Source organism: Mus caroli, unplaced genomic scaffold (assembly GCF_978045245.1).
Source record: "Mus caroli unplaced genomic scaffold, Mus_caroli_1 scaffold_17, whole genome shotgun sequence".
Classification (NCBI taxonomy): Eukaryota; Metazoa; Chordata; class Mammalia; order Rodentia; family Muridae; genus Mus; species Mus caroli.
Window position 1 is genome coordinate 62,179,386 of NW_028227272.1, and position 16,082 is coordinate 62,195,467.

Consider the following 16,082-nt stretch of genomic DNA (forward strand, 5'->3'; position numbering starts at 1 on the left):
TTGGTATGAGCTTCTTTAGTCTCTGTAGTATTGCTTATTTACAATTTACAAGTGTCATGATTAATTTATGTACTTTTAAATTAATATAACAATTTTAACAGATTCTTCTCTATGTCCTCAGGGTTTGAGGGTAGCAATGATGTTCAGTAAGAATTTGAATTTAGTTTTAATGGTAGAAGATACCTGGGAGGAAAGGAAATGCATGGAATTAATTGAGCTTAGTCTTGGTAAGTGTCTTTTATACATATTTTTTTGTCCAGATTTTAAGCCTTCATTCAAAGGGCCTTTCTAGGATTACAACTATAAGACAAAAATTAATTTCTTCTTATGTCTCAATAGGATTGACAGTGACCATTTGAACAAAATCAGGAATTAAAGAAGAGCCAACCACAGATGAGTTTCAGAGAAGGGTTCTTTGCCCACATGAATTCTGGACTTCTCTTGTCAATGATAAAAATGCCCCATCACATGCAACCCAGACTTAGTTACAAAAGGGAAAGGAGAAGACACCACTTCTTTCACTTCACGCCAGAGTGATAAAGATTGAAGGGTCCTTGGCTTGACAGACACAGCTGTCTGGCTTCCAACAAAGAGCAAACTGATGCTTGAATATCAGTGCTGCGTTGAAGAGGCTGCATTGGAGGCTGGCAGAGCCCTGACTGGTCTACTGTCCAAACCTACAGTTTATTACTGTAGAAAAGTCTCAAGAAGATGCAGAGAGCTCATTCCTTGTTACCCCTGAAACCAATGTATTAATGTAAATAAGATAAAATAAAAATCTTTTAGCAATTAAGTTGAAACTCAGAAATCTTGCTTACAAAGCTAACTAGAAAACAGTCTTGTATTATATATTTTATAAAGTATTAATAATGCCTCAAAAATCAAAGTATTATAAGATCAAAACATATGTATAGCATTCTCTAAGGAATTTTAAATATAAAATATAAATTTAAATATAAAATGCTGACACATAAACCTTGACCTTTTTAATGTACATGTACTAATCTCCACTTACATAAAATATTCTCTTAGGCCTTTATTCTATTAATTCTCAGTATACTAATACATTATTTACAAGATCAAAAACAATAAATACTTGCCCTTGGAGGTGTTGCAGGTGTAGCTGCTGTGTCACATGTGTGTCAATAGGTGGCAGAGCAGAGAGAGGATGACTGTCTGAATGCTTAGTAGCCTAAGATTCACCAAAATAGATAGTCTGAGACAACCACTAGTCTGGCACCAAGGGTCCCTGACAGGGAGCTAGCCTGAGATTGCCACTAGTCCAGTGCCTCACAGGCCTGAGGGTATAGACTGTGCCTGAGATGGTCTCCCTCAGGCCATTCCTGAGATGATCCAGGATACTCTGAGACCCAGGGCATCCCTAAGAGGGTGATGGAGAAACGGAAGAGAAAGAGAATGAAGAGAGGTGGAACTGGAGACTAATGTGAACAGCTGGTGATGCTACCCGGGACCACGGTGTGGTCCTGGCCCGTGCTTCCATGATGGAACACTTCTGGATCAGTGGCCTTGTAGTACCAGGCATCTGTTACTGCCAAAGGCCGGGGGTAGGGGGCATTACTGGTATGGACTGCTGCCTGGGAACCCCTAGGCAGCTGCCATACTCTGGAGAGAGGTACTGCACCCTGCAGGAGTTGCGAGTAAACCGGAAATGAGATGAGCATGGGGAAGTTGCTCCTACCACTCTCCTCCTGTGTGGTGACATGGATGAAATGTGATACCTTCCTCCCTACTCACACCTGTGGCAAGAGACCCACTTTTGCGATCTGCTGCAGCACTCTGGAGAGCAGATCCTGAACCTCACATGGGTAGTACAGTAGAGCTGGCTTGGGTTGTGGGGATTGTGGGTGAGCTGGCCTTGCCTCTTGTCTGCTGTGCAGTGGCATTGATGAGAGAGATCTCTTCCCCTTCCTTCTGTTCTCAATGCCAGTGGCAGGTGGGAGAGTTTGCCCTGAAGGGGGTAATGAGAGTGTAAGAGTTGGCACCGCCCCTTACCAGCTGCAGCATTTGAGAGAGTGGGCCTTGTACCGCACTGGACAGCATAGTGGAACTGGTGCTGGATGTGGGGTTTGCAGGTGAGACAGCCCTGAGTGCCTGAGCACAGGAGATCAAGCCCTGCCTCTTGTCTGTTGGACGGTGGTATAGAGGAAGGAGAGAGGCCGTCCTCCCTTCCCTTGCCATCTATGACATGTGGGAGCACTGGCTCTGGGGTCATGAGAGTGGGAGAACTGTCCCTGTCCTTCAGTGACTGCAACACATGGAAGACTGGGCCGTGCACCTTGCCTGGGCAGCAGGGTAGAGCTGGCCCTGGTTGCAGGCGTTGATGATGGGCTGGTCCTGAGGATGTGAGGGTGAGAGAGCTGGCAGGTTGGCCAGATCAGATACCACTCAGGCCCAGATCCAGGCTTTTTAATTGGCATACTCCAACATTTAACCTATCGATGAATTCCTACAGGGCATGAAGGGGCTCGTCCTACAGATCCATGACACAGGGCAACAACAGGATATTTAAAAGGAGTCTCAGTGAGGTTCCGGTATTGATACAATAGCAGAAGCCAGAGGCCTCGAACCAGACCCCACAAGTCATTGCAATGAACATTTGCAAGCAGAAAAGTACGGACAGAAGGGACACTGTGGGACACTCTGTGACACACTGCAGCTTCTCCCCGAGTTTTTTTCTTTGTTAGGGGGAGGTGGCAAGGGTGGAGGATGGTATAAGGGGGAGGGGGATGAGTAGGATTCGGAGATGATGTGAAACTCACAAAGAGCCAATAAAAACTTAAAAAAATAAGCAATAAAAAACCAAGCTTAACTATAGGCAGAGATTTCTGGAGGATGTAGAAAAATAGATATTCGTAAAAGATATGTATTAATAACTACTTATTTAATTGAAATATTTTGTTTAATATTGTTGAACATTATTTCCAAACAGATGAAATATTGTTGTTAAAAAGGTAGCCTTATATTCTCATTTTAAAAAGAATAGAATAATTATAGCAATCTCAGCTTCATATATATGAAATAAAAATAAATATATGAAATAAAATAAATAGTATATATATGAAAAAAAGGCTCTCAAACAGTAAAATGGGTTATTGAGAGTTTATGAAATTTTCTTCCCTTAAGGTTTTGTTATATAAAAGAACTGGCCATCTGGCTTGGAAATGTTAGGCACAGAAGATTGTGTGACAAAGCTTCTGTTTTTTTTTTTTTTCTCTTAATTTTATGAAAGAGTTTGAGAGAGCTGAAATGTCATAGAGACAGTCACCACTGCACAGAGAAAGAGAAAATGTGAGAAGGTTTCCAGAAACTCACTCCCACCCTAGGGTGACTGTAACACATTTGGTGACATAGTTTGTTGATAGATCCCTGAGGAGGCTTTCTTGGACACTCTTTATGCAAAGCTCAGGGCCTCATCCCCTCTGACACTAAGATCAAAAGGCTCAGTCCTCTCCTACAGGAACTCCCTGGCCTAGCTGGAGCGAAGAGAAAAGCAAGTAAAACAAATATGAGCAGCACAACACAGAAGCTCATGAGAGATTCACAGACAGAAGGCTCGTGAAGAAAGTGCTCGGGGAAGGAAAACAAGACAACTTAGTTCTGGCAAATGACTAAGTCTGGCATGACGGGCGATGGAGCTGAATGAGGAATAGAGAGGGCCCTACAGGGCAGAGGAATGCTGTCTTTGAGATACACTTGATGGGCGGGCGGGCAAGGTAGTACAGAGACATACTGTAACCATGGATCAAATTTAATCCTAAAATTCAGTTGGTGGAAATATGGGAAAATGACACAAGGGGACTAGGCACAATTCAGGGAAGTGACTGGGAAAGGTGGTGGTAAAAGGATCTTGGCACCTTGAGTTAAATTCAGTAATGGGTACTTAGGAGAGTAGAGGAGATTCAGAGGGCATAGAGGTAGACTGGCTGACTTGAGTTTAGGGAGAATTGAAGGAGGGAATCTGGGAGTCTCTTTGATGAGATACAAGTGGCTTAAATGCTTGAACAAGTAAGAGGAGTACAATTATGAACCTATAGGCTGGGTTTGGAGGTCATCAGTCTGTCCGTAGTTTGATTTGCAGTAGTTTTAACTTAATGAGGTTTGTGGTAGACAAACAGAAGACAGGGCATTTTACTCAAATGTAAGCCATGAACCATTGGTGCTCAGTGTAAATACTTCTCCCAGAACTGACACTGTTAAAAACCAGGGAACTTCCTCTCTTGTGAATTTTCTTGATTATTGTACTACACTTCCAGTTTTGTGAAACATTTTTATCTTCTGCTAATTTTCCTTCTTAGAGTAAAAGAAAAAAAGGAGTCAGGTTTAATTTCAAAGCTTTTAGCTGATACTAAATATATGAATAAAACCAACAGAAGTAATATGTCTTTCTTTCTTATGCTTTGTTCTCAGCAGTATCAGTTTTCCATGAATAATAATGGTAGGAATTTTATTTTTTATTTATATATCAAAAGATTACTAAGTTGAAGGAGAAATTAAGAAGAACCAATGAAGGACTCAGCTATGAAAACTTAGAAAGTAGTTTCTATCAGCACCTGAGATATCTTCATCAGAAATATAAGATTATTATGTGGGAAATCATCATCCCTGACCTCAACATACAGAGCAACAGTGATAAAAACCACATGGTATTGGTATAGAGACAGGCGGGTAGATCAATGGAATAGAATTGAAGACCCAGGAATGAACCCCACACCTATGGTCACTTGATCTTTTACAAAGGAGCTAAAACTATCCAGTGGAAAAAAGAAAGCATCTTCAATAAATGATGCTGGTCTAACTGGCCATCTAAATGTAGAAGAATTAAAATAGATCCAAATTTATCACCATGCACAAAGCTCAAATCCAAGTGGATCAAGGACCTCAACATAAAACCAGATACACTGTCTCTAATAGAAGAGAAAGTTGGAAGAGCCACATTGCTACAGGGGAAATTTCCTGAACAGAACACAAATGGCCCAGGCTCTAAAATCAACAATTGATAAATGGGACCTCATTAAACTGAAAAACTTCTGTAAGGCAAAGAACACTGTCAATAGGACAAATCAGCAACCTAGAGATAGGGGAAAAAAAACTTTTCTAACCCTAAATCCTATAGAGAGCTAATATACAAAATATATAAAGAACTCAAGAAGTTAACCTCCCCCCCAAAATCAAATAACCCAATTTAAAAATGGGGTACAGAGCTAAACCGAGAGTTCTCAGCAGAGGAACCTCAAATGACGAAGAGACAACTAAAGAAATGTTCACCATCCCTAGTGATCAGAGAAACGCAAATCAATCCACCTCACACCAGTCAGAATGGCTAAGATGAAAAACTCAGGTGACAGCAGATGCTGGCGAGGATGTGGAGAAAGAGGAACACTCCTACATGGCTGGTGGGATTGCAAGCTCGTAAAACAACTTTGGAAAACAACTTTGTGGTCCTTCAAAAAATTGAAATAGTTCTACCTGAAGACCCAGACATACGACTCCTGAGCATATACCCAAAGGATGCTCTACCATACCACAAGGACATGTGTTCCACTATGTTCACAGCAGCCTTGTGATAGTCAGAAGCTGGAAACAACATAAATGTCTCTCAGACAAAGAATGGATACAGAAAATGTGGTTTAATTTACACAATGGAAAGCTATTCAGTATTAAGAACAAGGACATTATGAATTTTACAGGCAAATGGATGGAAATAGAAAATAGCCTGAGTGAGGTAACCCAGACCCAAAAAGACATGTACGGTATGTATTCACTGATAAGTGGATATTAGCTAAACGCTACAGAATACTGAAGATACAACCTACAGACCATAAGAAGCTTAACAAACAGGAGGGCTCAAATGAGAGTGCTTCAATCCCAGTTAGAAGGGTGTATAAAATAAGTATGGGAGGTAGAGGAAGGGAGAGAGGGACCTGGGCTTGAGAGTGGAGGGGGAGGAGAAAGAGGGGCAGGATCAGGTAGGTATAGGGGTTGGAAAGAAGCCCAGAGGACCAAGAGAATGAATGGAAATACTCAACTTCTAGGGGTGGGTGGTGGGGAGAGGACCCTCTAGAAAGTCCCAGAGACCTGAGAGGTGAGAGCCTCTCAGGACTCAATGGGGGTGACCTTTGCCAAAACACCCAACAGTGGGAAGAGGGAACTCTGAGGAGTCCACCTCTAGCAGTTAGCTAGGGCCCCAAGTGGAGGAATGGGTTACCAACCCACAGTCAAAACTTCTGACCAGAATTGTTCCAGTCTAAAAGAACTGTAGGGACAAAAATGGAGAAGAGTCTGAAGGAAAGGTTGTCCAGTGACTGGCCCAACTTGGGAAACATCTCATGGGGAGGTACCAAGGCCTGATACTATTAATGAAGACTTTTAGCAGAGGACTGCCTGGTCTGGCCTCAGTGGGAGAAGATGTGCCTAGGCCTTGAGAGACTGGAGGCCCCAGGGAAGGAGGATGCAGGGGGAGCACAATCTCAGAAGCAAGGGGGAGGGGAAATGGGGTGAGGAACTGTTGGGGGCGAGTAATGGCTGGAATGTAAATAAATAAAATTAATTATAATAAAAATAGGAATATACAATTAAAAATAGCCATAGAGAGAGGGGTGGTGGTAGCACACATTTTTAATCCCAGTATAGGAGGGGCAGCAGCAGGCGAATCTCTGAGTTTGAGGCCAACCTGGTCTACAGAGCAAGATCCAGGACAGCCAGGAATGTTACACAGAGAAACCCTGTCTTGAACAACAGCAACAACAATGACAATGACAACAACAACAACAACATCAACAACAACAACAACAGGTAGAGTGATGCTTGTCTGTAACCCAACATTTGCAAGGCTGAGTCCGGGGGATTGCTATGAGTTGAAGTTCAACCAGGGTTCATCCTCACATTCACAATAATTGGCATTCCCCATTTTATTTGGAGTACAGGAAGTCATCTTAACTGGTACAGTTTGTTAATGAGGCTGTCTCAGAGAGAGCTCCTTCTCACTTCATAGAACGGGTTTAGAGCGTCTTTTCATCATTTGCAATTTCCTGCAAATATCTTTATCGTCTGGAAAGAGAAACAATAGTTGTTTGTGTCTTCTGATTCTCTTGAAAGTTTGCTTTTTTGATTCTTAAGGATCATTGACCAAAAGAGACAAAGAACCAAGTGGAGAAGAGAGTTACAGACCACGGCCACTGAGGCGTGGAGAAGCAGTGGAGGAGGTGGATCAGAATGGTGCCATTTCTGCTTGAAAGGAAGAGATTGGATCTCAGAGCCTGTGAGAGAAGCCCCGATGGTTAGCTTTCTTAAACTCCATTAAGTAGTCCAAGGAGACAAGGTTTCATGGGGGTGGTGAGAGTCTAAGCCAGACAGTGAGGGGAAGGAAATTAATAACAAGATAGTGGCACAGTGTGAATTAGTTCCTTGTGTTCAAAGCTGGCTGACAAAGAGAAGACTGGCTAGGATTGTAGCTGAAGGGCTTAGCATCAAGTGAAGCTTCTCTGCTTGTCTGAGCCGTTTAAGCATGGGAAAGATCCCAGTAATACAGGTACACAATGGGATCACTAGTAAAGAAGAGACTAAAGTTTAGAGGGGGTTGAAGCCTCCGCCAAGATTATTGTGGACTTGGACTTGGAGGAGAGAGAAAGAGAGAGAGAGAGAGAGAGAGAGAGAGAGAGAGAGAGAGAGAGAGAGAGAGAGAGAGAGAGAGAGAGAGAGAGAGAGAGAAAACAGCTTAGCACATGAACTGACGGGCAGGAAGTGGTGAGGGAGATGCCTGCCTGAGGCTGCTCAGTCCCCTCAGTCAGAACAGTTGAGTCCTGCTGAGGGTGAAGGAGACAGGGGAAAAGGAGCTATTTTATAAACCAACTAAATCTCTAATGAGCCCACAAGCTGCTGGCCAGCTGCTAAGTGGCACTGGGGAGCGCCAAGCCAGGGTAAGAAAAACCTTGATGAGACACTTATGGAGGACAGAAGTAGGGAGTGGAGACTTTATGGAGTCCTCATCACAGTAACTTATACAAAGGACCCAGGTAGCCGAACGTAGGGCATGCTGGGCAAAGCACAGGTCCATGTATGAAGGTTTCTAGACAGTGCCTTTCTCAATGTTCCTAGCTAGCCATGGTAGCTCTTTTTCTTACAAATGTCTGGAATATCTCCCCTACAGCCTGCTAAAGGAATCTGCTTGGCTGTTGTCCTTTTCATTATTATTTTCTTTAAAGTCTGTTGTTCCTTCTGTTGTAGTTTAATTTAGGCAATAACCACTCCCATTTTAAAACCAAACCTCTATGGCTCCCCCCAGATACCTTTAATCTACCTTTTGAAAACTCAAAGACTTGCGCTATATATAGTACTCATTTTTTTCACCACCACATCTTTTCTTTCCTCTTATTATTTTAAATGACATGTTTCAGAATTATGCATAAAATTTTATTTAGGATTTTGAATAGGTAACTCTGTGCCTATAATTCAAAGGCATTAAGTGTTGCTCAGGGGCAGAACAGTTGCCTAGCAAGTGCAAGTTCCTGTGTTCACATACCAGAACTGAAAAGAATACAAAACTGAACAAAATAAAAGTCTCGGAGTATCCTGGAGGGCTAGGTGCATCCTTTCCCACTGAGGTCAGACAAGGAAGTCTATGTGCCAGGGTGGAGGTAGGGATGTGTGTGTGGGGCTCTGTCCAGCCAAAATATGCTCTTTGATTGGTGGCTTAGTCTCTGGGAGCTCCCAGGAGTCCTGATTAGTTGACACTGTTGGTCTATCTTAAGGGGTTGCCATTTCTTTCAGGGCCTTAGTTCTTCTTCCAAGTCTTCTATAAGGGTCCCTGACCTCCATTTAATGTTATATCTGCATCTATTTCAGTCAGCTGCTGGGTAGAGCCTCTCAGAGGACAATTAAGATAGGCTACCCCGGAGTAGCCCTACCCTCTCAGAGGTAAAGGGGATGGGGGATGGGGGATGGGGTGGAGGGACTTTGTGAGGGGGCAGACCTGGAGGGAGGGCAGCATTGGGGATGTAAATGAATAAATAAATGAACAAGAGAATAGAAGATGGAATAAGACTAGAAATTAAGTGTGACAGAAACTGTTCAAACGCATGGGGACTGGAAAACACTCTGGAACCATCATGGGCTATTGAAATTGAGGGAGGGAATTCTTTTAAGATTATAGAATAAATGGACCTTACTAGAATATCTGTGATACAGAAAAAAAAATGACAAAAAACGAAGCAAACAAAACAAAAGCCAGCCCTGTTTCCCTGATCCTCAGTTTCCATTACGCTCTCCCACCAACACCCCTGTCCTCCCTACAAGGAGCCAAACCATTGCTGGCTGCTGATTTGTTGGCAAGGTGTCAGGTATAACCTTATTTTTCTGTGTTAGTCATAATGCACAAAGTCTGATTGTTCTTCTTCATGCTGAATATATTTGGAAAATCTTTTTATCCCTTTTAGTCCATAGAAAGTTGCCTTAATAATTTTAATGCTGGATAGTTTTTCACTGAATAGATATTAATAATTTATTACGCTTTTTTTTAAATTGAGAAGCATTTATGTTTTTGCAGTTGTTTGCTCAACTCTGAAAAAAATATTAATTTACATAAATATAACTTCATGACAAAGAAAAATCCCTGGAATCAGAACCAGTAGGCTTACGACTTTTGTTCAGTGTTATGAAGCAATATTTAATCATTCATCATCATTATAATTTTGACTGAAATGACTCACATGAACATTGCTGGAAGTGCTATAACTGGAAGGGGGGGAGGGGTGGGAATATTATAAACATGGTACTCATATATGAGATTTTCAAAAAAGTAAACAAAGTAAAGGGTACCAGAGTGTGAGAATTTTTTTTTTTTTCAAATCTAGGCTACCTGTATACCCTAGCCTGATCTCAAGCTCTCTATGGGTTAGCCTTGATCTCAAAACCACCCTGTCTCAGCTGAGATACAGTTTGAATCTTGAATGTCCCCCAAGACATGTCTATTCCTTGAGGGCTACTGGGAGGCAGCACAATCTTGAGAATGTGGGCAGAGAAGAAATTAGGTCAGTGGTGATGTGCCCTTCCTTGAATGGGATATTGGCTCCCAATCTCTTTTCATGTCTGCTTCCACATTACCACAAGGGTTCCTGCTGTGTTTTATAAAAAGCTAAGAAAGGAATGAATATGCTTGGTGGAGGCACAGTATGGTGTGGGGGACAGGGGTGTCTTTGCAGCCTGTACTAAGGCACCCCTTTCCCCATGAGGTACCAGCCACTCGATGGTATAGTATAGAATACAATTTATTCAGGGCATGGGCAGAGGAGTTTGAGAGAAAGGCAGAGGAGAGGTGGGGAGGGGAATGTGGAGAGAGAGGGAGCAGGAGCAAGAGGAGAGAGCAAGAGCAAGAGAGTGAGGAGGGGGCAAGCATCCCCTTTTAGAGTGAGTCAGACACACCTGACTGTTGCCAGGCAACTGTGGGGCAGAGCCTAGACTAAATGCCAACAGCTCCCACCCTCAGTGATGGATGCACTGTGCTACATAGACCCAAAGCAACAGGGCTCAGCTATCAGGGACTGCAACCTCTGAAAATTGGTTTATCCTCAGTTATTTTTTTTAAATTTAATTTTATTTTAATTAGGTATTTTCTTCATTTACATTTCCAATGCTATCCCAAAAGTCCCCCATACCCTCACGCCCCACTTTCCTACCCACCCACTCCCACTTCTTGGCCTTGGCATTCCCCTGTACTGTATTCTCAGTTATTTTGATACAGTCACGGAAATTTGACTAACCCGAGGGTCATTTAAATTCTCCAATAATTCTTTGTCTTCACATCACTCAACCCTTCTGCAGCACTGGACATAGCTAGTAAGAACTTTCTTCCTTTTTAATGTATTTTTTATCTTTTGATGTCTCTGGTCTCACACATTTCTGCAGCTCTCCTGAATCTTCTGATTGCTACTCCCTAGTTTTCTTACCTTGGTCCTACAGTCTTCAATGTTCTGGACTGTTCTAGACTGTTTGATCATCTGAATATGTTTTCTTGTTTTCCCACTTGTTTTCAATGCCATTTATGTATGCGTGATTCATATTTTTATCTCAAACTCTAACTTTTCCTCTGAGCTCTGTCCCAACTACCCAGTGAAGCTTGTGTCAAGATGTCCATAAAGCCCGTAGAAAGGCTTCGTCCCTGCCAGTCTCCCACGTTGCCCAGCAGCGACTGTATTCTCCAGAGGCTGAACGCACACCCCTTGGCAGGAACTCTGATTCCTCTCCTCTGTCATCAACTGTACCAGTCTGTCAATTCTTGCTTCTTTTATCTCTGAATACATCCAAACCCCACTGCTTCTCACTACTTTCAGGGGTTACCCCTGGCTAAAGACTATGTTAAGCAACGTTGACAACCTCCTTGTGGGTTCTACCTCCCCACGGATGAGCTATGTGCCACAGTAAGGGTATCCTGGTAAAACACTTCCTGCCGAAAAACAAAACAAAACAAAACAAAACAACAACAACAACAACAACAAGAACAAAAAACCCTTTATTGTTTCCCACATACACAGAAACAAAGGGAAATCCCATACTGTGGGTTAAAAGGCCGCAAATCATAGCTGAGAGAAGATAAGACCCTGAAGGAAGTGGGAGGTTGTCAGATCCAAACAGTCTCAACTCTCAAATACTCAGGCGTACGCATTGATGTCATCTTGGCCATCTTATGTGCCTCCCTTGGCTCTGAAACATTTCTTGTTATAATTTCCAGTGGCTGGATCATTTCTGTGATAGCACAGGGGCCAAGGTTCTATGTGGGTCTGTGTTGGATGACTATAGATACCTCCATAGGGATCACATGACCTGGTAGCAATCATTGTGTCATTTTTTTTCTGCTCAAAAAGCATCGCTCCCTCTTATGAAATTGACAGTGAAGAAGAGAATCCTGCCATCGATTTAAAAATATTATGTTCAGTGACTCGAAGGATGGATGGCTCAGCAGTTAAAAAAAAGCACTAGTTGCTCTTCCAGAGGTCTTAAGGTTCAATTCCTAACACCTAGGTGGCAGCTCACAACCATCTGTCAATCTAGTCCCAGGGATTCCGATCCTCTCTTCTGCCCTCTGTGAGTACCACAAGCCCATTGTGAACAGAGATCCATGCACATAAAATAGATGTAAAAAAATGTGTCTGCTATGTCTTATGTTGTGTGTTTTGTAGAAATATCCTAGAGAGTGTCCTTCAAACATCCTTGAAATTGTTTCAGTGACAGCTAGCCATTTCAGAAGAGACCACTTTCGCTAGAAGAGAACTTTCAACATCTGTACTTTCCATGAAGATGGTTTAATGTTGGAAAGCCTATGGAAAAAAAAAAAACACATGTGCCAAATGTCTTGCGAAAACCAGGCCTTTCCTTACAGAGAGATGAGCTGTTGTGATCAGTTCTGTGGTAGCATTTATAAGAACAGCCTATCTAAGAACTCCTAACAAACAAGTTGAGTGTTTTTATTTATCTTAAAGAATAAAAAGAGCCTATTCAGCGCTCTGCATGGAGGCCCCCTGAGGAAGCAAGGGGCAACCCCTGCATTGTTCCTAACATCTTCACCCTAAATAAACAAAGCCCTTGGTGGTCTGTCAGAGTGGAACAGCTTGTGTGGTGCATATAGCCATTAGCTCTGCAATAAGCCTAAGTGGATGAACCTTGAACATATGACACATCAAGGAGTAAGTGGGAAATTTTACTAAAATTTCTTTGATAAAAATGAGAAACTAAGTTATATGGTAACTCTGGAAACTCATGACTAATACCAGGCAGGTACGGACAGCATTTGTCCAGAAACATCTTAGTTCTTTGAAGAACACCCTACACAAAGATGAAAAGACCACCTTTGAGCGAGCTCAGCAAGCAACAGTTTTCTTTATGGGACTGCAGGCAGGTTTGAGTAAGACCGGCAAAGGCAAGGACTACATCTTATGAGACAGCTGGGAGGAGCGATATTAGCACTTGCCCTCAAATTTACAGACTGGGGAGACGGGGGTCATTGAAAGCCACAGAGAAGGGCTGCTTCTTCAATCTCCCTCGGCTGTGTGGGATTGCCGTTCCCTCAGTGGAAGACAGCCAAGTTCCTTCTGCCTGTCTCCCCATAAACAGACATTTAGGGCAAATCACATGTGAATATCACCATATTGTTGATCACCAACTCTAGGCTCACAGATGTATATGTAAACGGGATAGAAATATAATTCATTTGAAAACATTTGGGGGTGGGTGGGTCTGGGTACTAGCACCTTTAAAATGCAGGTGAATGACAAGGTCTTAGGTCCTCCAGAAAAACTTGAGGGCTGGGCAGGCTACCTGTTATTCCTTCTCCAATGACCACCCTGCATCTTATCACCACCCTGTATTAATCACTGACGTCCTCAGGAACCACTTAGCTATAGGAGAAAACAAGTCTTTACCTCAGTGTTTTCTTCAGATGCGTGCCAGGACATTTCAGTCCATGTTCCTACCCAGTGGCCAAACCAAATTCTACACCGAAGGCAGCCCAACTGCCAAGCTCTGGGCATATGCTTGCTTCTCTCCTTTCTTTCATTCCTCACCCTTGGCATGCAGCTAAGGGTCTTTCAGCCCCTTTTGGGTACAAGCACCGGGAACAAGAGGATGGCCCCTCATTCTGCCATCCCTTCCTTTTCTTTGCCTATTGGTCCCTGTAAACAAGAAGAGACCAACAAATCTTTCCTAGGCAAGCCCCTGCAGCAGCTAGGGACTTTGTGGAGCTAGGTGAGGGTCTGTTTGGAGCTTTACCTCATCAGTCCCGACCCACGGGAAAGTAAAGTTGGAAAACTACCAACGCTTTTTCGTCTACACCTTCCCAAACTCCTACACAGATCTTATCATTTTCTGTTTGATCCATCTCCAGATATGACCAAGTGATGGATTCGATGACACTCCTGACCTCTAGTTGGGTTTCTGCACATCCTAGCTTCTATCCTTGGCAAGCTCACTGGATACCTGCACCCTCACTAGGGTGTTGGCGTCAAGGTCTGGAACCCACACCTCTCTCCCAGAGTCTGGGACCAGGTCCCTCCATGCACTGAAGACCACCTGCTCCACCCAGGATCCTGCTTTTCCCCCAAAGTTAGCCCTCAGGAAGCAGAGACAGCGAGCTTCAGTTTTTGCGGTTCCATCAAAGTAGCAGGGGGGAAGGAATTGTCACCCCCAACCCCTCCACCTCCGCCTCCAGGCCCGACCATCCCGTGCCTCCCACCGCTCGCCGCCCGCCGCGCGCTTTCCTGTGCCCAGGGCAGCTCCGCGTACTCACCAGAGCGAAGCTAAGGGGCTCTGGTCTCTAGCCCGCCGCGTTCGTTCTCCGGCAACAACAGCGCGTCCCGGCTGCTCTTGGTGGCGAGCTGACTGCGCGCTGCAGCTTGGGGCGCAGCTCTAGGGCGGGTTCCAGACGCCAGTCCACTCGAGGGCCGACGCCCCGGGAATCACCTCAGCACCTCGCTCTTCTAGCTTCTTCCACTTTTCCTCCTCCTCCCAGTGTCTTCTTTCGTCCCCTCCCTCTCCTTGGACTGATGCTTGGAGAAGGGAGGGGGAGGGAAAAAGTCCCGTCCGTTTAACTCCACTGATACCTTGGAGATTATCTGTTCGGGAAATCTGGAAATGACGCGAAGCACCTTTCTGCAAATAGCTTAAAGAAAACGATCTTGTTTCCCTTAACTTTTCATCCTTGGACGGACTCCTTCCTTCATTTGCGTCTTAAAACCTCTAAGGATGGGTGGAAATAAAGCGAGGGTCAGATGACGGGTACATAGGCATTTTAGGCAACAGTTTTGGAGAGTGCCTTAGTAGATGGCCCCGAGATCTGTTTACTCACAATTTCACAAAGTAGGCATTTCTTGGAAAAAATTAGAGTTGAGGGCAAAGGAAGCGGGGGTAGGGTGGGGTGGGGTGGTAAGGTACTGAATCAAGGTTGATTTTGTTTCTTTTTGGTGGTTCATGCCAGAGACATCTTGTAATAAAACTCCCTCCATTGCTTTCCCGGGATGTGACCTTGAAAGGGTATTTGACCTTTGCTGTTTTGCTGTTGTTTATCTCCCCTCCGCCTCCTTCTTCCTTCTTTCTTTCCACATTTGTATGTCATAGCTCTTTACAGGGGTTTCATCACCCTGCCAGGAACTGCCAAAATCTATCTTGACCTTGGAATGTGACTGTTTCCTGGAAGGTAGACATTTTACAAAATTTAAGCAGGTCCCCACTGGGAGCCAATAAGGCACAGACTTTCTTGGGCAGAGCTATACCCACTGTCCAATGGTGGACCCAACCACGATAGAGTTGTACCCTAGGGCTGACTGTAGATTTATCTTTCTGGGGAAACCCTATCACAGAGATAGACTTTTTGCTCTTCTCTCGCATGCCCGCGCTTCCTATGATCCAAAGTGAATTTTTAGAAATCTGCCTTATAAACCAAGCCTGTGTTTTCCAGCCCATGTTCCTTCTGTTGGTGACGCCAACTTTGTTCCCTGGCATCATATATTTAAATGAGATGCTGTCTATAGGCATAAGGCCTGGCACTCTGTACTCGGTAAATGTTAGCTGAATCGTGGCGATTTCAGATCAGTGTTAGCATTTACCTCCCATTTTTATTCATTTCCATATTTCCTAACGCTCACTTCCCTGTTTCAAATTGCATAGCTCTAGCCCCATCCCTCATAAATATATGTCAATATAAATATATGGCTACTTATTTAGGAAATACGGCGGACGTTGAGATTTATGACACTCGGTGTAGAGCGAAGTCATTTTCCTTGCTATTGTATTGACCATCTCGGTTTTACCTCCAGCATATTGTACAACAAATCTTCTTAGTGACAGCCATAAAGTGCAAGGTTGTACCACCTCAACAAGCAGATTGAGAATGTCTCGACCTGCTACTGTTTCTGCAGTGACATTGCCCTCAAGAGATACAAAGATATTCTGAAAATGTACAAGCCCAATAGGTTTTCTTCTTCAGTTTAAGAAGGTAATAGGAACCAGCTTGAAATGTGGAAAACTGCAGATCTCAAGTTTGTGCATATTTTCAGATGACAGATGTGGACTCCTGCAAT

The 16,082-nt window shown here is 43.6% G+C and overlaps 1 protein-coding gene and 1 pseudogene across 1 annotated transcript in view; one reads left to right on the plus strand and one right to left on the minus strand.

Moving 5' to 3' along the window:
- The window catches only part of Htr1f (5-hydroxytryptamine receptor 1F), a 156,816-nt gene extending 142,309 nt beyond the window's left edge, over window positions 1-14,507 (minus strand). Inside the window, exon 1 of the mRNA XM_021185292.3 lies at window positions 14,294-14,507. The gene's annotated coding sequence lies outside the window, so the exon portion shown is untranslated. The remainder of the gene's footprint in view (window positions 1-14,293) is intronic.
- On the plus strand, window positions 1,096-1,200 carry LOC115029647 (small nucleolar RNA SNORA17; annotated as a pseudogene).
- Window positions 14,508-16,082: the final 1,575 nt, after the last annotated feature.